Source organism: Psammomys obesus, unplaced genomic scaffold (genome assembly GCF_907164565.1).
Source record: "Psammomys obesus unplaced genomic scaffold, mPsaObe1.curated_primary_1811, whole genome shotgun sequence".
Classification (NCBI taxonomy): Eukaryota; Metazoa; Chordata; class Mammalia; order Rodentia; family Muridae; genus Psammomys; species Psammomys obesus.
Genome location: NW_026592510.1, coordinates 3922903 through 3947530, shown reverse-complemented (window position 1 = coordinate 3947530; position 24628 = coordinate 3922903). Strand labels below are relative to the sequence as shown.

Below are 24628 nucleotides of genomic sequence, written 5' to 3'. Positions count from 1 at the left end.
CTGCTACAGTGACAGTATGAATAAGATACAGTCCCTGCTCTCACACTTGGCTCAATGGAAAGGGCCAACATATGGCCAGGCTGAGCATTTAAAAAACAAAACAGAACAAAACAAAACAAACAAACAAACAAACAACAACAAAAACAGTGTAATGGCCAAGATATGCCCTGGGTGCAATAGGAGCAAACCTTGTTATTCTCTTCCATTCTCTCTTGTATTTTGCCCAGGTAATCACAACTTGGCATTTGATCTCAGCTGATTGTATTAGTACATGGTGCTCAAAATTTGGCTTCCTTGCTCAGAATATCAAAGTGCCTACTGACATCTCTACTGCATGTCCTGCAGAACACTGAGCACAAAGAATGTTAATATAAAGAGAACTGTTCCTGTGAATCATTAACCTCATTTCCACTCTGTGTTTTACAGACTCCTAGTTCTTCACCCCATTGGTTTTTTTTCTAAAACCCTCATTCAGAGTTATCTATCTGAAGAACAGGCTAATTTTATCACCATGACATCTGGTATGACACTACCAGAGAAGCTGGGCATAATGGGGCACACCTTTAATCCCAGAATTCAAGAAGCAGAGGCAGGTGGATCTCAGTGGGTTCAAGGCTGGCCTGGTCTACAGCGTGAGTTCCAGAACAATAAAGAAATCCTGTTGAAGAAGAAGAAGAGGAAGAAGGAGGAGGGGGAGGATGGTAGAAGGGGAGAGAAACAAACAAACAACTACGGAAGCAAAATGGAAAAATTGTATGATATGCAAGATCTTAACCAGGCTCCTGTCTGTTCTCTGGTTCCTCCAGGACCCTAGCTATGTGTCCTGCACGTGACCCTTGCAGCATCACTGAAGAACTAGATGCACCTTCACTCAGTGTGTATTTTTTCCAACCCAGTGCCTTTGTACACGTTTCCCCGCATGTCTAGAATATTTCCCTCTGAAATCTACATGTCCTTAATGGTTTGGCCCCAGAAGGCTGTCTGAAGCGCCTTGGTCCCTGAACACCCACACAAGGAGACGGCAGGCTGGTGAGTCATGCAGGTTGCTTAACCTGGCTGTGTCCTAAGGGGGAAGCCTGCAGGCCGTCAGCATGAGCTGGAGCTTACTAGGCAGGCTGTGAGTGTCTGCCTGATGTGGAAGTAAGCTCATTCAGCTACTTGACAAGATGGATCATATTATTTTCACAGAAAATTAAAGTTTTACTTGAAATTTTACTGACACCGTTATCTCTAAAACATTAGAAGATAAAGTTGTCTGAATGTTATCATTTTCTGGATGAAGAAGACAGAAATGCCAGCCTAAAGAAGCAAAAAGAAAAGAAAGGAAGACACAGGACTTACTTTTGGCACAATGATCAGTCCTTTATCCCTGGGACACTAAAAACACCAAGGAAGCTGCTCTGGGCAAGTGCCTCGTTGATAGTGCTTATTCTTTATGTAGGTCATTTTACTTTTTCTAAAATATGCATGAATTCTTGTTTTATCTCTGTTTTGAGACAAGATCTCACTATGTAGACCAGGATGGCCTTCAGACTCGAAGAGATCTGCCTGCCTTTGCCTACTGAGTGCTGAGATTAAAGGCTCACACCGTCATGCCCAGCTCATTGTTCCTAAGTTTTTAAGTTAATGCAGCTGTGGCTGGTGATCCTTGCAAATAAATTTCAAGCAGGTGGCAAACACAGATGTATCTGGTCAAAGACACACAAATCACAGACACATGGAGAATTGAGACCTATCCGAGGACCCTGTGGTACCACATGCAAAACCCAGCAGATACCATTCCATAAAAGGTGAATTTAGACACAGGGGTAGTGAATAAACCATACTACTACTTAACATCATTTTATATGAAAGCTGAAATGTCCATGCCTGTGACTCAATCTATTAGTACGTTAAAAAGGGTTCCCTGTAAACCCAGCACTTGGGGAGGCAGAGGCAGATGGATCTCTGTGAGTTTGAGGACAGCCTAAACTACAAAGCAAGTCCAGAACAGCCAAGGCTACACAAAGAAACCCTGTCTTGAAAAACAAAAGGAGGAGGAAGAGGAGGAAAGGAAGAAGAGGTCCTCTAAATTTTCAGTTTGGTGTTCTCAGAGAAATGTCCTTGCCTTCTAGTCTTTGACCTCACCGTGCTACTGCCCATGCATACACACATTAGCACACATGATCCAATTCTTTGGACAGTTATATGTGCATGTATGTGGGAGAAATAAGGGAACAAAAGGTGAGTTGAGCGTGGTGACTTATGTCTGTAATCATTGTACTGAGGAGGCTGAAATGTAAGGATGGCCAGTTTGAAGCTGACTGGGGCTACATGAAGAGTTCTAAGGCATCCTGGGTTACAGAGTAAGACCTTGCCTCTAACCTTTAATTAAAATTAAAAATGGGTTTCATTGACCAAACTTTTGTATTGCGTTAACATGAAGTCGGAGAAGTGTACGCAGTTTGGCCTAGCTCGTACCCAGAATTTTATACTTGAACCGTCTCATTTCTGTCTATAAACATTCTCTTGTAAAATATTTATCTTGGACAGAACCCCTGTATTTGTCATTCGGAATGTATGCTTATTGTCCTGAATATCCAACTGATCACTGGCTATCTCTCCTCAGATCCCAACTTATTATTAAATCACTACTATTAAACTCTCCCCAACACTTTTTAACACAGATACACAATAGTCATACCGAGAAGAAGCAGAGGCTGTCAGAATCCAAACTAAACTGTATACAAACACAGACACAGACAGACAGACAGACAGACACACACACACACACGTGCGCGCATTAACTTAGAAACATGTCTCAGTTGCTAAAACCTTGCTTTAGCTGAGAGACTGCTTGTTTGAGAAACATTTTACCTGGAAGCTCAGTCTGTGAAAATGGGAATAGCACCCCTTCTCAGGCTGTCAAGGGGACCCCAGAAGAAAGCCTAAGGCTTGAAGCCAGCCTCCATCTCCTGCCCACCCAGGGCCCAGGGATCCTTCAAAATCCTAGAAATCTGCAAAAGACAGTTCAAAAACCACCAGTCAAGATCCATAAATGTATTGCTTTTTTACATTTTATTTATTTACTATTTATGTGTGTGGGCATACATGTACCATGGTGTACATGGGGAGGTCAGAGGACAACGCTTTGAAGTCAGTTCTCTGCTTTTACCAAGTGGGTCCAAGGATCAAGCTCAGATCATAAGACCTAGCAGCAAGTGCCTTAACCTGCTGAGCCGTCTCACCAGTCCCAAGACGTACATTCTCTTTTGATTAAAAAAAAAAGTTTCTTTTCGGTTGTTCTGTTGTTTTGTTTTGTTTTGTTTTGTTTTGTTTTGTTGGTATTGAGAATCAAACCCTGGGCCTCACACATGCTATGCAAGCACTGTGGCACTGAGCCACCTCCCCAGTCCCAAGGTTACTTCTAAGTAGTTTGATTAGCAAGTTTTGTTGGTTGGTTGCTTGCTTTCCAGGCTCTGTGTTAATCACCTCACCGCATTTTCTCAAAGACATAATGCCTAAAGGCAAGGACAACCTAAAATTCATGAACCTTTGTTAGTCACATAGGACAATATTCAAACTTCTATCTTTCTATTGTAAGAGCCCAGTATATCTTTCTTATATAAAAGTCCTATATTTTGAAAACCTATTTTGATACAACCAAATAAAAAAGAAGATATGCAGAGAGAGATTTGACCAATAGGGTTTGCAACTCAGTTAATTTAAAGAAACATATAGCAAAAGCGAGGTATGATGACATGCACTTGTTATCTTAGCACTAAGGAAATTGAAGCAGGAGTCACAAGTTAGAGGCTAGCCTGGACTACCAAGTGGCTTTGCAGGCAGCCTTAGCTCACAGCCAATCTTGGTTTTATACCAAAACCCTGTAAAAGTGGTGGGGGAGGAAGGGAGGGAAGGAGGAAGAAATATCTTGAAGACATTTTAGAGGAAACAATTGTTACAAAGGTCAAATGATTAGTCTCAAAATTATGCCCATGGGAAAAACAGTTACCAAAACCATGTAAAAGAAGCCTGGCCAATTAATTGGTTGGTAAGTTATGATTCTACAGTTTGGTGGCATCCATGAATAGGGCTTGCCCCTGCCAAGTCCATGGGGCCTCAGTGTGACAGAGTAAGAGAGGACAGAATCACTGAAAGAAGGACCTGAGGGAAGGAGGATCACTGGGGGTCCTTGGAAAGGACAGCCACTGGTCTTGTAAAGTGAGTTAGTTCCTGAAAGAGTGGCCTAGCCTTACCCCAAATCATTCTCGGGCTTCCTGCCTGTCCCCATCTGTGACCTCTCCCTCTCACATGCACTCCCACCATGACACCATGCACCATGATGTGAGACAGCCAGGCAGACCCTGCCAGAGTCCTGAGCAGATAATGCTTACTGAACTTGCACTTTCAGGCTCCAAAATTGTCAGATGACTAGACCCTTTTTGCTTTACAAAGTATCCAGCTTCAGTCAGTTTATAACAATAGAAAAGCAGACTGGGATAGTTAATTTGTTGTTCATATATTATATAAAAATTAGGTTAGTGAATTCCACAAGGAGGAAAATCTGTCCACCATTGAGTAAGGTTTCCCACATAATAAAAAGGATTTTTTTTTTTAAGGAAAGAAAAAAAAAATCTTACTTAACTTTTTATTAGACATGTTTTATAAATACCCCCAAAAGACATAATTTGAAAATATCATAGCAACTATTTGCTTCAATATTTTTCTGAAGAAGTATAATATATGTAATATTAATAATATAATATATATTATAAAACCAAAGATAACACTGAGGATCAATGATACTGTGTAGCCCTGGCTACACAGGAGTTTCATGAACTCCTAATGCCATTACCATACCCCAGAACTACTTAGTAGGAAGACTTTGGGGTGACAACATTGATATTTTTGTTCTTTCTGGTGATTTTGATATATAGGCAGCACTGAAAACCACTGACTTGGAGACGTGAATCAACACACAGATACAAAGTTCTCAAGAATCAACCAGAACAAAGCACTCTGATTCCAGCTAGTCCCGTCTGTGAATGTGAATTTCCCAGTTGTAAGAACTGAATACGGACAGTTGAGACTGGACTCAATAGCTTTCTATCTGAACTTCTCTTTCGTAAAGCAGTTTGGATTGTTGTGAGAGCAAGTTTGTGCATCTTGGTGAGTTCCTCCATGTTCCACGATGTGACTGTTTTGAAATTCCAGATTTAGAGAGCTGAAATTGCTATTTCGAGAAATACAGCTGGATTCAATAGATAAATATGATCTCATTTCCATGGAAAGTATTTCATCAAATGAAGCAGAGTTGCTAAAACAATACTAGTTGTTCCCGAAATAAGTAGTTGCACTTTTGGCTTATAATGTGTCAGATAATCCATGAAATGATGAAGTGCTCTCAAGAATATATCGAAGAATCACACTGTATGAAGGTTTGGTGTGGTAAGTTTTAAGGGTTGTTATAGTTAATGTATCATGTTGCTGTTCTGTCTACACACTCAAATCAGGGGTCCCCACCCAGGGCTTACAGAGAAACACACTTCTGACTTTTACAGTGATTTAGAAGTCTGAAGACTGTGTTCAGGTATCCCACATAATCTGGGATGCAGAATTCTGTATCCATGAGAGGCTGATAAACAGGGAGGCTCATGCATATGCCAAAACATGAGCTATTCTTGAAATAAACTGAATTAAGCTCAGAATCTGACACTTCAGAAACTCTCAACTGAAAGCAACCAGAACTGAAACTCAATAGAAAAGCTGATGCAATATATTTTCAGCATCTTATTCAGCTTTTAAATGAGTAAATGTAAATTAATTCACTAGCCTTTGTATATGGATTCATGATTGGTGTTCTGTGTTGCATTTCCTGGTTAAACTGAGCTTACATTTCTTGGTTCTGTTTCTTCAAAAAGCAAAGTGAAACCTTAGAGAAACTTTAAAAAAAAATAGCTAAGTGCAAAACTCTACATATTTTTTTTACTGTACTTCCTTAATATTTTAAAGCTGACCACTCTGTCTCTAAGCTGTAGTTTTTCATGTTGCCATTTTCAAACTTCATGGTCTTTTATTGTACATGTGTTCATGTATGTGTGGGTGCACATATGTGGGGGTATGGAGGCCAGAAGACCACTTAGGGTGCCATTTCTCTGGTACCATTGACATTATTGTTTTAGACAGGTCTCTCCATAGTCTAGAACTCACCAAATATGGAGATTGGCTGGTCAATGAGGCCCACTGGTCTACCTGGTTTATTTCTCAGTAGCACTTGGACTATAGATGCATACTACCACACACAGAATTTTTTACATCAGTTATGGGAATTTGTGTTTTAACACATCTGCAAACCAAGTGCTTCATCAGACCAAATTATCTCCCCAGCTCTTTGCCTTTTTAAATTGGGATAGAATCAACATAGCAGAAACTCCAACTTGATGGTCTTCGGTTTTCTTTTTCTTGTGTCACCAAGGATCAAGTGCTGATCCTGACATGCCAAGCAAATGTTCTAACACTAAGCTGCATACCTGATTCCAACTTAGCCATTTTAATGTATTCAATTCATTGGCTTTAGTGTAGTCATAGTCTCTGCAAGCAACTTCAGCATCTAAATTCAGACCCAAGGCATCATCCCAAGAAACCCTGCACCATTACCAGACTCTCCCAGTTCCCCCACCACCATCACCTGGCTACTACTGATGAAATTTTTTCTTCGTGAATTTGTTTCTCTGAACTTCTGGAGTCGTACACCGTGTGACCTCTTGTATCTTGCTTCTTTTGCTTGCTTCTTTTTCAAGGATCACGCGTTGGTACTTTTTTAGTTTGCCTGACTTTTGTGGGCTGTTATAATCTGATTGTTGAACATCCCCATGAAGTCTATGAGTTAAAGGTCTGATCTCTAAAGTAATACTAATGGAAGGTAGGAGAGCCATTGAGAAGTGGGGTCTTACAGGTTATCTTTAGGCTACTGCAGATGTGCTTTGAGGAGTATTGGAAGATAAAGTGAACAGATTTTTTGGCCATGTACTCCCAATCAACTACCATGCACACCCATACTAAGACACACATCAATGGGCCTGCTCCATCTTGGACTATAATCTCCAGAACTTGTAATCCAGGTAAACCTCTCTCTGTACAAGTTAATTTTCCCACTTTGTCCATTATGATAACTTGAAGGTGGGTAATACATGGCCCCATGTAGCAATCAACTTATTTCATGGAAAATAGTGTTCTTCATTTAACACTGACATTAAATTAGTTCAGGAAGTTCTTCATTAAATAGCAAAATTAGAGTAGCAAATGCAGCTGGCATACACAAGACTAAGACTGAACATTACTGCTACAATGTACCTAACCTGGAAGAAGCATGACGAACCAGCTTACAACAATGGACTCTGTAGTAATCTCTATGCTTCAAGCAACAACCAGTTTGTGTTGCTAAAGGAAAGGAAAACACCGTTAGCCCAATGTGAGTCAATACTGCATTACCTGGGACAGGGAGGGATATACACAGCAGGGTACAGAAGTGACGTGCTTGTCACAGAACCCAACACTACCAATCAGTCTCTAAAAGAAAGGCTTTGTCTTCAGAATGGAGCAGCTGGGCAGGGGTGGTGGCAAACAACTGTTATTTTAGCATTTCAGGTGGATTTCTGTGAGTCAGCCTTGTCTGCATAGCCAATTCTAGGCCAGCCCAGCTACATAGGAAGACCTTGTCTCAAAACAAAACAAAAACAACAAACAAACAAACAAACAAACAGCAAGTGGTCTTATGCATGTTGTTACAATGCCATGAGTTCGTATGTGCAATTCTCTGCTCTGTTGAGAAAACACTGATTCCCTGTGGTCATCCACCTCCTTTGGCTCCTACAGTCTTTCTGCTCATGCCTTTGCCTCTTCTAAAACATTCCCTAGGCCTCTGGAGAAAGGATATAGTATTGTGTCCCATTTGGGGCTGAATGCTTCATAAGATCAAACTAACAAAATTCCAACATTAAGGGAGATGAGGGCATGAATTCCCTTGGGGAATCTATTGGTAATTTATAGCAGTCTGAAGAATGAGAATTGGTTTTCTTTAATGCTGTGACCCCAGGTAGGCTGACTACCATCACTCCAGTGGATGGTTGAATATTTAAGACTATATAGGCAGCACAAATTAGACTCCATAGGATAAGCGCGTGCACGCACACATGCACGTGTGTGTGTGTGTGTGTGTGTGTGTGTGTGTGTGTGTGTGTACACAAGTTGGGTGGGTATAAAATGGAGGGTGGATCTGGGAGAAGTTGAGAGCGGAGTAAATATAATCAAATATATATCAAAATATAATGTTGATAATCTCAAAATTAACTTTTTTAAGTAGAAGAAACAGGTAGGACTAAGGGGTACTTCAGTCATAGAGTGCTTTCACAGCATGAAAGGCTTGGGGTTCAGTCCCCAGTATTATTAAAAAAAAAAGGAAACAAAGCTTTACCATGCTAGTCACCTTTCAAGGAGCCACGCAGATTTGTCTACCTATATCTGTTTAAGTTGTTACGGACCTTTAACTCCTCACATCCTACACACTGGTTCTCCTCCCATTACATTCCCAAACACAAGGATCTCTTCCCTTTACACCCCCAAGTGCAGGCTCTCCTCCCATTACTTTCCCAAGCACAAGCTCTCCTCTTTTTACATTCTATCTCTCATGGTAGCACTGATTATCCTTCACTGTTTTTTTCTGTGAGGCCAAGCTGTAGGCAGCTTCAGCCTGCAACTGCATATTTTGTCTTTACAGCCCCTCCTGCCATGAGCAAAATACAATCTTTACAAAAATTATTGCTAGGTAGTCCAATCAATACCTCTTAAGTCAACAAATGAATGTGCTTATGGAATAATTAGTGAAACACAACATTCTAACTACAACACTCACTCCCCTGGACCATCTATGATGGAGCAAATGTAAGTGAACAAAGAAAGAATCCAGGTATGGTGGCAAACACCTTTAATCCTGTACTTGAGGGGCAGTAGGCAGATCTCTGTGGGTTTGAGCCTATCCTGGTCTACAAAGTAAGCTCCAGGCTAGCCAGGGCTACATAGTGAGACCTTGTCTAAAAACAACAACAACAACAAAACAGGAACAAACAATCTAGCAAAGATCAGAAATTCTGACCTTACCTAAATATTTCATAAAGACCACTTTTAAATAGTGGATCATTCTATGAGGTTTCCTGATATCCTTTGATATGGGGGAAATAAAAAATAGAAACAAGGAAGCTGGGGAAAGGGCTAAGTTCATAAAGTTTTTACTAAAGCACAAGGCTCTTGAGCAGAGACACCAACACCAGGGAAAAAGCAAAACGTGGCAGCATTTGTCTGTAAACTCGGCATTGGACATTGGAGACAGGCGAATGCCAGCCAGTCTAACCCAAAGGGCAAGCTCTGAGTCCTGTGAGAAAACCTGCCTTGAGTCAGTCAACCAATCAATCATCAGGTAAAGAAGAGAGAGAGGAAGATATCCCAATGTCAGTCTCTGAACTCCACTCATAGCTGCATGGGCAAGCTCACCGGTACAAACATATAGCTACCACACACACACACACACATACATACACACGGAACAGAAATTTTTGTTGTGTTCAAATCCTTCAACACCTTCAACTGTGATTTGGTTTTTCTCTCTTAAATTTTACCACAGCAGTGGGTGAGTTTTTAGATAGGCATGAAAGGTACTCACTCACAAGAAAGTAGCTTCCAGTTTGGAAACTTTTTTTTTAATAATAATAATAAAAACCTGCCATGTTCATTTAGATCATTTAGATAACTCACTATTAAAAACAACAAACATGCCTGAACTTGCAAAATGTGCTGTTTGAAGAAAATGCAACTGAGAGAATTAGAGAATTCTTAAAACCGGAATGTGTAATTCAAAGCCAAAAACTACCACGGTGATAGCTTTACCAATAAGTCGCAAGACTGTGTGTCCAAAGTCAGTTCATAAATGGCAAAGCAACTCTGACAGTTGTTTGTTTGCCCTGATTATAAGATCAGCAAGATGATTGGATCTGAACACAAAATATTTGCTTTTGTTTCCCTTCTGAACATGAACTTGAAATTCCTTTCTACCTGGCTAACAAAATCCTAGAGACGATTTTGATAAATGAATTTCTGAGCCAAGGTCCTTTGTTTGGTTCACTGATGCCCACCAAACGCTCAGAACAGCACCAACCATACCATTGGCACCCCATAAATACCTGTTACATCCAACTAAACTGAAAATCAGGAGAAAATATAAAATATGCGATATGCTGCAACAGTATTCGTTAAGTCAATCCCCAATTTTAAAACTTAAGCCACGACTTCTGTTCCAGATCATTGTGTCACTCATGACAAACCTCCGGGCCACATTTCTTGCGACAGCTCAGCAGCGTTGCAAACCACCCAAATCATGTTTTCATCACTAGCCACTTATCACCAGAGGGAGCACAGAATCAGAAGGACTCCAAGAGCCAGTGTAGGAAGCTTTCTCCTACTCATCTCGGTTCCTTTCCTTCTTCTCGGAATTCATCTGGGAAATATCAGCATATTCATCTTGATACAGAGAGACTTTAAAATGTTACTTAAAATTGAGGATTTTTCCTTGCTTCCTTCCTTCCTGCTTCCTACCCCCTTTTTCCTTTCCTTACTTTTTTTTTTTTTTTTTTTTTTTTTTTGTGTGTGTGTGTGTGAGATATGGTCTTCAAGTGTAGCCTTTGTAAGCCGGATAATCACTATGTCACTCAGGCTGACCTTGAACTCCTCTGCCTCCATCTCTGGGGTTCTGGAATTACAGCCATGTACCATCATACCAGGCTTAAAGGGTTCCTACTTTTAACAATTTCGCAACAAAGGCCATTTGACCAAATCAACCTCTCATCTATTTTAGAACCTTCCCAGGTGTACAACAGATGAGTAAAAGGCAGGAATGGGGAAAATATATGCTCGGGCCATTCTAGTCGTATGCGGCAGGGGGCTGTTGTTAAAATACCTAGAGGCGAAATGCCCTGAAGACTGACGGGGAAGACAGTGAGAAAGCCTGAATGTCAATATTGGTCCCATCTGCACTTAAAGGTATGAGTTTTGCCAATCCTTGCAGAGCTGGAGCTGAGCTTCCCAAGGGTTTGAATCTAATAGATTCTCTAAAACTCCTTTCAGTTCTAAGGTCCTGGAAGTAATAAGTGATTAAGTCCAGTCGCTCAGTAACTGATCCGGAGTTCATGATTTCCACAGTCAGAGGCCAGGCACCATGGGTGGCTAGGATACCATAAGCCCTAGTTTCTTGTGACTTTGTAGAAAAGACAAATTACACAGCCAACAGCTGCAGATTTCAAACGCTAGTGAGCTCAGATACCTGTAGCCATAAGGTCTTCCTAAACTTGGCAACCCTGAAGATTTTATTTTCCCTTCTGGGCTAGCTCTGCGGAGCCGCTGCAATACCCACATAGCTCTCAGCAAAGCTGGGAAGAACTAACCAGAGGCCAGACAAAACGCAAGCGAGCGGTTCCGAACGCTGAATCACCAGTTCGCAGTAGACACACAGGGCAACTTTGGGGTAAGGAGCGACTGGAGAAATTAAGTTTAATTCATTTCAAACGTAGAAGGCTGGTGTGTTCTGAAGAGACCGCAGAAGGGTAATAAACGTTTGGAGGGTAGGAGAGGGTTAAAAAGCAAGAGCACCGACAATCCAATGGGGGAAAGGCGGCCTGTCTTTCTTGGGAAATGTGCATCTGGAAACCGCAGGACACAGATCAAAGCCACTCTCTCCAGCCACCTGCCCAGAAACTCAGCCAGACACTGCGGGACAGAGGACAAGTGGGCATGTGCTTCTTTTCTAAACCCAACAGGTGGCCAGACTTAGGGTCTAGACACAGCAGAGCGCTGGGACGGGTGTAAAATGAGCGCCTGGGTCCTTCCTGAGCTCTAGGTCCAGCCCTGCCGTCCTACCTGGATGCCACCTGCACTACCGAGTCGCAAAGCAGGCAGGCGAGAGAGCAGGAGCAGAGCTTTCCGAATGGGGACAGCGCCAGGAGCAGGCGCGCGCTCCACAGCCCTCCGCCCGGTCCCTGCCCGCCCGCATCCCGGAGCCCGCGTGTCCTCACCTCGCGGGGACAGCTGCAGCGCTGGCGACGGCGAGCCCACATGCCCCCTGCGCGGCGGCCCCTTTCCCGTCCCCGGGAGTCTGGTCGCGCTCGAGGGGCGGGGAGCGCACTGGGCGGAGGCGCCTCAGGGGCCGGGGCCGCAGGCAGAGCCGCCGGACAGTGTCGCTGGGGAGATCCCACCGCCCCGCCCTCGAGAAGCAAAGCACTCAGCTATGCCAGCCCCGAGGGTGACTGAGCATACTGGCGAAAAGGCCTTGTCCCGGGATCGGACCACGGGTGAGGGGCGCGGGGAGGAGGGGTGCCTCCCGGTTATGTAATGCTCCGGCCAAGTCGCGAGCTTCCTTGCTAGGGACTGCAGGGCTCTCCCTGGAGCAGCCTGGGATCTACACTGAAGGAGGAAGCTGGATGTCCTCAAAAGCAATATTTCCCTGAGCGATCAAAGAACAGAAGGTACGTGCATCTGGCAGGGGCCTGACCTGCCAGGTTTAGTCCTAAGGACCTGAGTTAAACTCACCCCCAAAGCGCATGACTTTGGGCCATCAACTTAACTCTGAACCTCAGCTTCATCTGTAAAATAAATTTAAAAAGAAAAAAGTTTGCTTCATTCTTGTCTAGAGGAAAAAAATGAGGTGTAGGCACCAGGTACATTAACAGTCAGGGGAGGCAGTTAGGCGTTCTCTTAGGCCAAAGCGAGGTCTCCTAACTGACAAGATCACACCTATACTTCTGCTACTCAGTGTGGTCCTTGGACTGACAGAAGTTAGGAGCTGGTTAGAAAATTCTTCTGGATATTCTTCCTCTGTGAGCTGTAAGATCACCGGCCAGGGGGAAGATATGAGAAAGCAGAGTTCATGTCAGAGACAGCCCCTGCTCCCCTCGCCAGGGAACCCACGTTGAGACTGAGCTGCCTATGGGCTACATCTGAGCACCCCTGCTAGGTCCTCTTCATGCATGGTTGTTGGCCTGCAACTCAGCAGGACCCCTGAGCCCAGATTTTTTTGGCTTTGTTGGTCTCCTTGTGGAGCTTCGTCCCCTCCCAGTCCTCTATCTCCATCGTCTTCCTTAAGGCTCCCTGTGCTCTATCCAAAGTTTGGGTGTGAGTCTTTGTATCTGCTTCAATCTCTGCTGGGTAGAATCATTCAGAGGACATTTATGGTAGGCTCCTGTCCTGTTCATTCTCTTCTGTAGCTTCCAGTGTCTATCCTGTTTGCCTTCTGAATGAAAATTAAGCATCCTCCCTGGGGTCCTCCTTATTGTTTAGCTTCTCTAAGTCTGTAGATTTTAGTACATTTATCCTATACTATATGGCTAGTATCCTCTTATAAGGGAGAACATACCATGAGTGTCTTTCTGCTTCTGGGTTACCTCACTCAGGATGATCTTTTCTAGTTCAAGCCATTTGCCTGCAAGTTTCATGATTTCCTTGTTTTTAATAGCTGAGTAGTATTCCATTGTGTAAATGTAGCCCAATTTCAGTATCCACTCTTCAGTTGAGGGACATTTAGTTTTTTTTTTTTTTCCAGAATCTGGATATTACAAATAAAGCTGCTATGAACATAGCTGAGCAAATGTCCTTGTTGTATGGTGGAGCATCTTTCAGGTATAGGTCCAGGAATGGGATAGCTAGGTTTTGAGATGAAGAGACTCAATAGGCTAGGGTCAGATAGTAGAAGAGGACTCCCCCTTTCAGTGGACTAGAGGAGGGGAACAGGGTCTAGAGTGAGGAAGGGTGGGGCTGAGAGGAGATGAGGGAAGGGTCTACAATCAGGATATAAAGTAAATAAATTGTAAAAAAAAAAAAAAAAAAAAAAAGCAAACCCCTAAATCTGGCAGTTCTGATGAATGTCAAAGTTTGAAAAGGAATTAAGCCTTTGGGGGAAAAAAAATGAGGTGACCAGGAAGTCATTGGTCAGTAACAGGCATTTGGCCATGAAGGTTCTGTGTTTTAAAAACAGGTGTTACCGTGTGGCCCAGGCTGGACTTTCAATCCTCCTACCTCAGTGCCCTGGTGCTGGGAAATGCTGTGGCATTTTAAAAACAAGCAGGGTGAAGGTGTGGCTGGATACATCTGAAGGTCTGAGTTCCATCCCTAGCATTGCACAAACAAAACTCAGTCTAGTCCTGGCCCTTCTCATCTTTCCTGTTTCATTCTGTGTTTCCTTTTTTGTTGACCTTCCTACACATTAACTATAGAACTGCATTTAAGGACTATTTTCATTAGCCTGAAACTCAAAGTTTAGATCTAAGGGATTAGTAAATGTGTGTTTAAAATACACTCAAGGAGGAGAATTCATTAGCATTGAAAATGAGCTCATAAATGCAGGGGCATCCATAAACCCTGAACCCTTAGCTATGAAAAGGTCACTCAGTCAAAGGCTTGGGTACCCATTCTTTGAGAAAAATAATTCTGCCAGTTAAACACTGTTTTCAGGGGCAAATCAGTCTTGTCTTCTGCTTAAATAGTATAGGACAACCGGTTCTTTTTAGAAGTTTTAGAGAACAAAACAAATCTTCAGACTTCCTTCCAAGTCACCACTCACAGGACCTCTACCAAAGCCCAGAGCTATTTTATTTATTGGTTCAAGAGCTATGTCTCTGTTTGTTTGTTGTTTTTTTTCTTTTATCCTTGATGGTATTCAGATTTTTATTTGCCTCTCTGACTGCTCCCTGCCAGAAGGAGCGTTAACCTTTGGGAGATTACCATACACAAAGCCCTAGGCTCAATCCAAGTACCAGGTAGGTCAGGTGCAGTGGTGGCGTACGCATGTGTGAGGAGGGTCAGAAGTCAAAGGTTATCTACAGCCTACTGGTCGATGCTAGCCTGGGCCACACAAAACCTTAGCTCAAATAAAGAAATAAATTCGAATAAGTCGATAACGTGGAGCCTTAGTGACACAATCTGTTTAAGAGGTTGTTCGCACATGAAATCATTTAGCGGAAAAATTTAGAGCATTCCTACTTAGAGCCAAGCCTTGCATTGGGCATGAAGACTAAGGCATGGACTGAAGGACAGCACCCTTGCTCTCATTAAGCTTTTTCTAGTCTAGAATGCAAGGGCTCATGAAGAATACCTAACATCATATAGAGGGCGATGAGCCCTCTGTGATGAATAAAGCAGGACTTGACGATGGAAGACTGGCAGGGGGGATCACTTAGATGATGAACACAAGGGAGGTCTTTCATAAGAGGCGATGTCTGACCCTAAATTTGAAGAATACAGTCAGCTAATCGTGGCTATCTGGAGTGAAAATGTTGGCAGAAGCAGGTAGTGCAAAGGCTGTCATCACAGGGCTGTCTTTGACATCACAGTACTCCACTGTGCCATCATAATGTTCCATTCTTACGTAACAATGCTGTATTGTGGCATCGCTGTGGGGCACTTTGCTATCACAACGCCCCATTTAGCCATCACAGTGCTCTACTGTGACTTCACAGTACTCCATTATAAGATCACTGTATGAGATTACAGTGAGATTACAGCCCCACTGTAGCATGACAATGCTCCATTATCACAGTGCTGTGCAAAATGCTTCATTGTGACGTCACAATGCTCTCTTATGAGATCACAGTGACTGTGATATCACACTGTGACACATGATAGTGTCCACTGTGACTAGAGAGTGCACCATTGTGACATCACAGTACTTCTTTACGAGGTTACAATGCTCCACTGTGACAGCACAGTGTTACGTTATGACACTGTGTTACAATATGACATTTTAATGTCCCATTAGAACAGCACAGTGCTCTATTAGACATCACAATACTCTGTTATGAGAGCACTGTCATGTCATACTGTGACACACAATAGTGTCCAGTGTAACATGCTCCACTGTGACATCACAGTACTCTACTATGAGCTCACAAGGCTTCACAGTCACATGACAATTCTTCACTGAGCTAACACAATACCATCTTGTAACACCACAGCCCATTAGTGTTCCACCGTGACATCAGTGCTACCCTGTGACCTCATAGTGCCCTGTTGTACTAGCACACAGATGTCTTGTATTATCACAGAGCTGCATGTGACATCACAGTGCTCCATTACGACATCTCAATGCTCCACGAGAATAAAACAGAGCATAAAGTGTTCAGTAATTGTGGGTTGCCCGTAAGTATAACAGGAATATGCAGAGTCCCTGTAGAAAGCCACTTCCTAAGAGGCTCTGCCTTCAGACAGGTGCGGGCCACATGGAAGGAAGGTGGACAGAGGAAAGAAACCTCCTTTCTCCTAAGCTGAAAAGTCAGAGCTGCTGGAGGTGGGGAGAAAAGCCCACTGGCTCATACTCCTTGGAAGAAAAGCAAAGGTGAGAGCCTGGAATCCAAGCAGGGAAGGAAGGTAAGGCATCTTCTAAGCGGCGGCGCTGTGGGGCAGAGCTTTCTGCCGCGGTGGAAATGTTCTGCCTCTGCAATGTTTCAACAGCACTGCGAACCCTGGTCTGTTTACACTTAGGCTTTAAACAAGGAACTAATTGGATTGGGGTTTTGTGCGTGCTATTTGTTTTTTAGCGCTAGTCTGTTTTGTGGGCTGTATTTCAAAGGCTCCCTACCAGCCTGTAGCTAGTGCTTCCCGTGATGGTCAGCAACAGAACACACCCTTCATCACAGCAGGCTCCTTAGCCAGGGAAGCTTACAGGCTAGGTTTAGATGAGGAGGTCTTTACCCATATTGAACTTGTGATTAACAAAGATTCTTTGCTGAGCTAATTCTGAATCTCCTCATCAGTACAGCAAGAATCCCTGCTCCCTCACATCTGATCCCCCTCCAAATCTGACCAGTCTCTCCTCCTCCACCAGCACTCCAGGTGATAGCTGATCACTATGGCCAATCTCCAGCAGGAGTCAAATAGGTTGGTTTTAGCTATAATCTTCTTTATCCCTGATTTTTCCTCTGGGTGGTTTTCAGTTATCTGACTTTCACCCTGTTCCCTTGCCTATAAAATCTGACTTGCCCATAGAGTTATACACTCTGTTTCTCCCCTTAAGATATCCTGTTGCAGTGGTCCCTTAACCTGTCAGTGTTCCTGGGAACATTCTTCTTTACTATGGCATCATTGAATAATGCTTTCAGCTAACAGGTGGCATGGTGCTATAGTCACATAGGTACTAATTAAGCAGTCTTCCACTGATATGATCAGCAGACCTGACCATTCAACTGCCCTTCCTCTTCTTCTCCGGCACTGAGCACTGCTGGTACTCTCCAGCCTGGAGGCACAGCATATTAGCTAAAAGTAATTGATGTTGCAATTGCTGCCACTGATAGCCAATAAGTAACATGTGTGTTTGTTAACTAAAATTAAACTGCATTAAGCTATGTGCAGGAGCTCTCAACCTATGGGTCCCGGCCCGCCCTGGGCTCAAGCAACCCTTTCACAGGGTTTGCCTGAGACCATGGGAATACACAGATATTTACATTATGATTCATAACAGTAGCAAAATTACAGTTATGAAGTAACAAAAATAATTTTACGGTTTCTGGTCACCACAACATGAGGACCTGAATTAAAGAGTGGCAACATTAGGAAGGTTGAGAACACTTGGCTTCATAGAATTAATCTTCAGAGGAGACTCTGAGAAACAGGACACCTACAGTATATCCATTAGGGAAAGAGTGTTTGTTCCTGTTACTTAATCAAACAAGATGTGTGGATTCAGCAGAGTCAAATGAGAACATGGGCCCCGGACCAGGAAGATGTGCAGTGTCCACATCAGAGTGAAATCTACCAAAAGGCACAACACAGGCATATAACATTCAGGCTTTTGCACAAATAGAATCTGAAGTGTTATTTCAAGGCTAATAAATGTGTTAAGGATAACTATAAACACCACGCCTATAATGAAAAAAAAATATGTGCCATCAATTACATGGAACTGAAATTGGTAAGGGAAAAAGTGAAATTCATCTCTGGACTCTAAGAAACACATTTTTAAATATTTTATTCTCAAATTCCTATTCATCTGGCCTTAAAAATAATACCATGATAACTCTTAGACATTTTCCAGATAGATCCCATTCTCTTTATTGTATTCGTTAATTCCTTTTTGAGTCTTCACTTCTATTCTCGCGAGCGTTTTCCTAGAACTCAGTTTCTGCTTCCCTGAGCTTCTTTCTTACCACATCCCAGGCCCCTTCTTGCTGTCAACAGCATGGCATTTCCAGTCCTGACCTCCCTCTGAACTCCAGCTCTTGTCACCTGACACTTACTAGATATTTTCCCTCGCAGTCTCCCCACTCTAACACGTCCAGTTTTAAAGTCCCGATGACTGCAATTGTCCCTTAGCTTACTAACAGCTTTCAGGTTGTACCTGGCCATCACTTCTGTCTGTATTGGTCTCTGACACTAAAATTCTTTACCAGAATTAGAAACTATGGAACTACTTCATCGATTTATATTCTTCGTGGAGTCACAGTATAATGGAAAAAAAAGTTAACTTTGGGATAAATCTGTTTCTGTCATGTTGTGGCAAGAAATATCTTAACCCACATCCTTCAGATTTCTCATCTATGAAATGAGATAATCAATAACACAAAAAAAGAAAAGGAAAAACCTTTCCCTCTTCTGCATTAACTCAGTGAGACTCTAACTACTGGCACTGTGGATGTTTAGACTTAATAATCTATATGATTAAGATGCTCTGTGCCTCATAGAATGTTCAATAGCATGCCTGGTCTTTAACCATTAGATTCCAATAGAAAGCCTCCTATTCATAACGACCAAAACTGTCTTTGGTACTGCCAGACACCCCCACAAGGTCAGAGGAAGGCCGGGAGGAGCCACAGAATCTTACTGTCAGGGTACTCACGTTGCTTGAGGTGATGAATAGACGAATCGTGGCAGATGCAGTTCTGACCCAGAGCCACCATCTGCCAAATGTGAATGCCTACTCATCTGTGAAGACCCATCAAAGAAAGGTGTTCTCTAAAAATTATAGCTGGATATCTCATGGACATCTCTAAGGGGAAAGTAAAGTATGTTGTCCCGAATTTGACATTATAAATATACTGTTGGAATTCAAACAACACTAAAAGAAATGCCTTATATCCTCTTGGTTGTGAATTGAATGTGAAATGTCCTTCAGTAAGGCCCACTGGAAGACCTGGTCCCACCCGGTGGTGCTTTTTGAGAAAGTTTGGATCACTGGGGATGGGCCTTCAAGTTTTATAGGCCACCCCCATTTCCTGTTCACCCTCAGCTGCCAGAGTGTTGACCCAACACTACCACTAGTTTCCTGCTCCTGCTGCCATTCCCTTTGTGCCTGCTGCCATGCCTTCCCAGGCGTGATGGACTGTGTCCCTCCAGGAATTGTGAGCTAAAACAAACCATGTCTTTTTTAAGTTACTTTTGTTGGAGCATTTTCTCACTGAAAAAGAAATGAGGGCCTATTTTAGCAGTTTTATTTCCCTGTCTCGTGTCCCAGCTCCTCGGGGGTCACTAGAATGGCTTCCTCCCCTTTACTTCAGCTGTTCTTCTCTCACTGCTCAACTTATACGACCAGCCTTCTCAACACTGCTTGTTTCCAGCATCCCTTCTACCAGAAACTTTTCCCCTGTTGCTCCTCTTATTTTGTCCTCTCCCTCTCTCTGTCTCTCTCTGTGTGCCTCTGTTTCTCTCTGTCTCTCTTTCTGTCTCTGTTGCTCTCTCTCTTTCCCTTTTGAGATAGGATCTCATGATATAGATAGCCTTACTCTCATAATACTCCTGCCCCAGCCTCTTGAGTGCTAGGATTACAGGTATATAATCCATCTCACAGGCCATCTCATGGACCCAATTTTCTGTATCCAGATGACCCTCATTTGCCAGTTAGCAAAGTGTGTTCCACTCACCCTTCAAGACCATGCTCCTGACGTCACCATTTTATCAAAGCTTCCTCCCTCCCTCTCCCTCTCTCTTCTTTCTTTGACTGAACACAGAGCCTTCCGTGGTGTATCACTGAGCTTTGTCCTTAGTCCTGTCATAACCTTTCTTGTCCTATAAGATCACCACATTCTTGCGAATGTCTAGGGACTGGCCCTTCCTCCTTCAACCCTCTTGCTTGTAGATATCTGACAGGATTCTTCAACTTCTGTTGGCGCCTGCAACTTCCTTTGAAAACCATCAGAAGGAAAAAAAAAAGATGATTAATTGTTAGAGAAGGGAATGGACAGGCAGTTAGAAAATAAATCACATTCAGTAAGACAGCAATTTAGAATCCAAGTACCAACCTATAGACACTCACAGTGTAATGCTTTCAACTTTTTGTTTCAAATTTTCAAAATAAATAGTAAAATAATAATAAGCTGATATTAAAAATAAGCCTTCTAAGTTTCCACAAAGCCTCTACTACCCCAAGTCTAGCATAATAATTAAGAAAGCAAGCATAGATATCAGACAGATATTAGTTCAAGGCCCAGTCCACTGTTTGTCTGCTGGGTGACCTTGGAAAAGTTGCATGTCAACTTTAACTTTTAGTTTCTTCACTAATTTATTCATCTTCCCCGTACGGCTGTTGTGGAAGTTGAAGGACAAATATAACTGTGAGGTACCTGGCACAGTAACTGAAGCTAGTACTAAATACATTTTAGCTAAAAATAAACACAAACATTCCTCCTTTGAACACCTATAGTATACAATACTTGATGGGAAACAGTTCCTCTGTCCTGTTCACTGTTCCTCGGATGCTGAGGGGGTGTGATTTCTTCTTCTCATTCTTCTCTCATATAATACATCCCGAATGCGGTTTTCCCCTATAGCCCTCCCAGTGCCCTTCTCCCATCACACACCTCTCCTCTCACCCAGATCCACTCCTCCTTAGTCTCCCTTCAGAAAAGAGCAGGACTTCCAGGGATATCAGCCAAACATGACCTAACAGGTTGCAATAAGACCAGACAGCCACATATCAGAGCTGGGCGATGCAGCCTAATAGGAGGAAAAGGGTCCCAACAGCAGGCAAAAGAGTCAGCGAGACCTCCCCACACACTGTTAGGTGTTCCACAAAAAATGCAAGCTAACAACCATAGCATATTTGAGAGAACCAAGCACAAACCCATATCGACTCTCTGGTTGCTGTTTCAGTCTCTGAGAACCCCTCGGAGCCCTATTTAGTTGATTCCGTGGGCCATGATCTCCTAGTGTCCTCAACCCCTCTGGCTCCTACAATTTTTCCTTCCCCTCTTCCATGGGTTTCCCAGGCCAAGAGGGGAGGGACCTGATGGAGATCTCCAATTTGGGCTCTCTCTCCACTAAATGTTTGGTTGTGGGTCACAGAGTATGAATTTAATTAATCTCTACAGAGCGAGTTGTGCAACAAGTAAATTCTAGTTATGTGTCACTTCTCCTGATGGCCTCTGATGTTTCTCAGGTAGATTCATTCAACTAGTGTCTGTGAGGCAGCTACTCTAAACATCAACAACCCCTTGCAGAGCTCTGACAGGCCTACTCCTCACCTAATTCTTCATTAGTGAAATTAGAATATTGTCTCAAATCAAATGTGGAAATAATAGGGCCAATTCCCCAAGGCCTGACCCATGGACTTTTAAACCTATTTTTCTTGATCTCACTAGATCTACACTCAGGCTTTGTATCAATACTAGAGTCAATGGCATTGGGCTTCGCTTTCTCATTAGTATGATCAAAATCATCCAATATGTCATTTATTCTTTTCTTCAAGTATGTGTTTTGTTTTAGCATTTTGGTTTTCTCATATTTTATTTAAATAAAGTTATTTACTTTCCTTAGCATTAAGAACACCCCTTTAAAGGGAGGTTTGTGAGGTATTTATTAATATTAATACTGACTTGCCAGTGATGTCCCATGCTTTGTGAATATGTTATTTTATTCAGTTTTCACCATATCTGTTTGCCAATTGGTGAAAAGTAACTCCAAGTAGGCAAAGAAATCATACAGCATTGTACCTCTGTAACAGTGCTGGTCTGTGAAATAGATCTAACTCTGAGGAAATCAACGGCAAAGATGTCAGGATTTTCTACACCATTTCTGCTTCCGCTGTAGTGTCCAACAAGAGATGGGCACTCTTGATGGGTAACCCCTACCTACTGACTACTCTTGTGATTGTTTCAGCAAAGAAGGGAGAGAAATGACCGTGGGGCCGGCCTATTGGACTATTGGAGTTCACGTGGGGACAGCTTGAGTCAGCCAGGCTCAGACACTGAGTGAGTTCAGCCAGCAGGTGCATGGATGAGCCCACCAAGACCAAATCAGATCCATAGAATTGCCCAGCCAACTACCTATTTGTGTGCACAGTAAGTAACCACTGAGATGTTGAGTTTGTTGTACAATATTGTCTAATCAAGAAATGGAAAACATAAATCACACAGCTCTAGGCATTAAATATACCTTCCAGTAGTACTAAGAGAAAAAATTTTGCAAGCACATCTATCAGAATGTTTTCTTTCATGTTTCTTTTTCAATTTTTTGTTATATCATTTATTTATTTGGAGTCATGCCAAGGTTCAGACATGGAGGTCAGAGGACAGCTTGCATAAGTCAATCTTCTCTTTCACTAAGTAGGTCCTGGGACTGAATTCAGGTTGTCAAGACTAGCAAGACAAGGCACTGAGCCATCTTTCCAACCCTCTTTGACGTTTCAGTCCTGTTCTTATACTCTTTTCAATTACTCTGGAGGAAAATAAATATCTTTATGAGTGATGTATTAGAAGAAAAGAGAAATGTGCACTCCATTTCGACCACTGGGTGAACCCAGAACAAACAAACTAGCTAGTATTCTGGAGCATCTAGTCTGTTTAGCACACGTACACAGTACAATGGTGTTTTAAAACATGGTTCCTATCTTCGAGGAATTAACATTTCATTGGCAGTATCACCAGCCATGCAAGTAAAAGAAGCTAAATGATAAAAAAAAATTAAATAAAACACTTCAAATAAAAAGGGGGGTATGATCATTTTGTTTCAAAAGAAAAGATATTTGATCCTTCTGGTAGAGTAGGCCAGCTCTTGATAGGAGAATTCAGAGAGGAAGCATGAATGGGAATGAAGCTCATAAGATGGAGACTGGCTTGTTGCAATATTTCAACAGAGTATGCAAGAAAGCAGTCTTCGTTAGTGAAACTGGGCGTGATGATACTTGCAGTGCAAGTTATATTTGGGGGTGAGTCAATAAGTCATTTGATGAGAACAGAAAAGAAAACATTGATAGAACAACGTGATGGAATAGATACAGAGTGGATACAGGGTGGAAGAGGCAGGCGAAGCCAGCAGGAGCCTGTTGATCATTAACAGCCTGTGAACTGTTTAATACTGAACATGTGGAGCTTGGGGCAGAAGTAAAACATGCAGTTAGCAGTTGAAAAATCAGGTCAGCGACCTGGGGGAAAGTCCAGGTTTCAGGTATGGTTGGAAAATCTTCAGTGTCTGAGAGGCGAGATGAAGCCAAAGCAGAGGGGAAAGACTGGCCTTGGGGAATGCCAACAATGTCTAGTGTGGGAGATAAGGAGAGTACAGGGCTGACAGCTAAGTTGAATGGAGCCAGAGCCCAATGAGTTCCATAGTGTGGGAACCACGTAGAGAAGGGAGAGGCATGTGTCAGCAGACAGGAAACATTCTCTTTCAAGAGAAGACTGAATGATAATGAACATGACCTGCTCACGGCCATGCCAGATGCCTTCTCTGTCTTTGGTTGGTCCTCACAGAAATACTTCCCTAAAGAAGCAGTGGGGAATGACTGGTCCTGTTTAGAAAAGACACACAGCCATCATTGTCTGGGGCTAATTTACCCTTCCATACTCTCTGTGGTGGGGCTTAACAAATTAATTACCCTTTCTTCATTTTGTAAATTTAGGAAGTACACATTGAAGAAAACAAAGTCTCCCAGTGCTGGAAATATAGCGTTGAACACAAACCCCTAAGATCAATGCCCAGTGTTATGAGAGCACCCAGTTAAATAAACAATAGCCAAGTCTCCTGGAAGCACATCTTTTCCAGGACTTGTTTATTTTTAGTTTTGTTTACATGCAGGTGGGGTTGACTGTGTGAGTGTATGTGGATGCCCACAAAGACCAGGAGAGAGCGTTGGATCCCCTGGAACTAGAGTTAGCAGGCAGTTGTGGGCTGCAGCCAGGTATGGGTACAGGAACTGAATTTTAGAAAAGTAATGAATGCTCTTAAACTACTGAACCTTCGCTCCAAGCCCCTATAAGTACATTTAAATGTTACCCAAATGACAAGATCAGGCTAGTAATAATAATAAAATAGTTAAATCATAAATACAAATAATATTATTAATACTTTGAATATTAATAATTTTTAATTTATTAATTTATTCATATTACATCCTGATCATAGCCAGCTCCCAGTACCACCCTCCCTCCCTCTTTCTTACTATCCATGTCCCCTAGACCACAGAAAGAGGGAGCCCTCTTGCCTTACCAACTGACCCCAGACTATCAAGTCTCCTCAGGACTGCCTGCATCCTCTTCCTCTGTGGCCTGGCAAGTCCACCTCGCCTGGAGAAAGTGATCAAGGAGCAGACAACAGAGTTCATGTCAAAGACAGCCCCTGGTCCTCTTACTAG

The 24628-nt window shown here is 42.7% G+C and overlaps 1 protein-coding gene and 1 long non-coding RNA gene across 5 annotated transcripts in view; one reads left to right on the top strand and one right to left on the bottom strand.

Moving 5' to 3' along the window:
• The window catches only part of Slc16a12 (solute carrier family 16 member 12), a 77582-nt gene extending 65295 nt beyond the window's left edge, over nt 1–12287 (bottom strand). For 2 of the 4 annotated variants that reach the window (XM_055614036.1, XM_055614034.1), the window contains exon 1: nt 12099–12283. The gene's annotated coding sequence lies outside the window, so the exon portion shown is untranslated. Of the gene's footprint in view, nt 1–2856; nt 2997–12098 lie in introns of all 4 variants that reach the window. The other 2 variants (XM_055614041.1, XM_055614045.1) reach the window with 2 other exon arrangements.
• Nucleotides 12288–12408: 121 nt separating this feature from the next.
• On the top strand, nt 12409–22334 carry LOC129681850 (uncharacterized). Its single transcript, XR_008720888.1, has 3 exons — nt 12409–12548; nt 16278–16440; nt 22159–22334. It is a non-coding gene; the product is annotated as an uncharacterized LOC129681850 (long non-coding RNA).
• Nucleotides 22335–24628: the final 2294 nt, after the last annotated feature.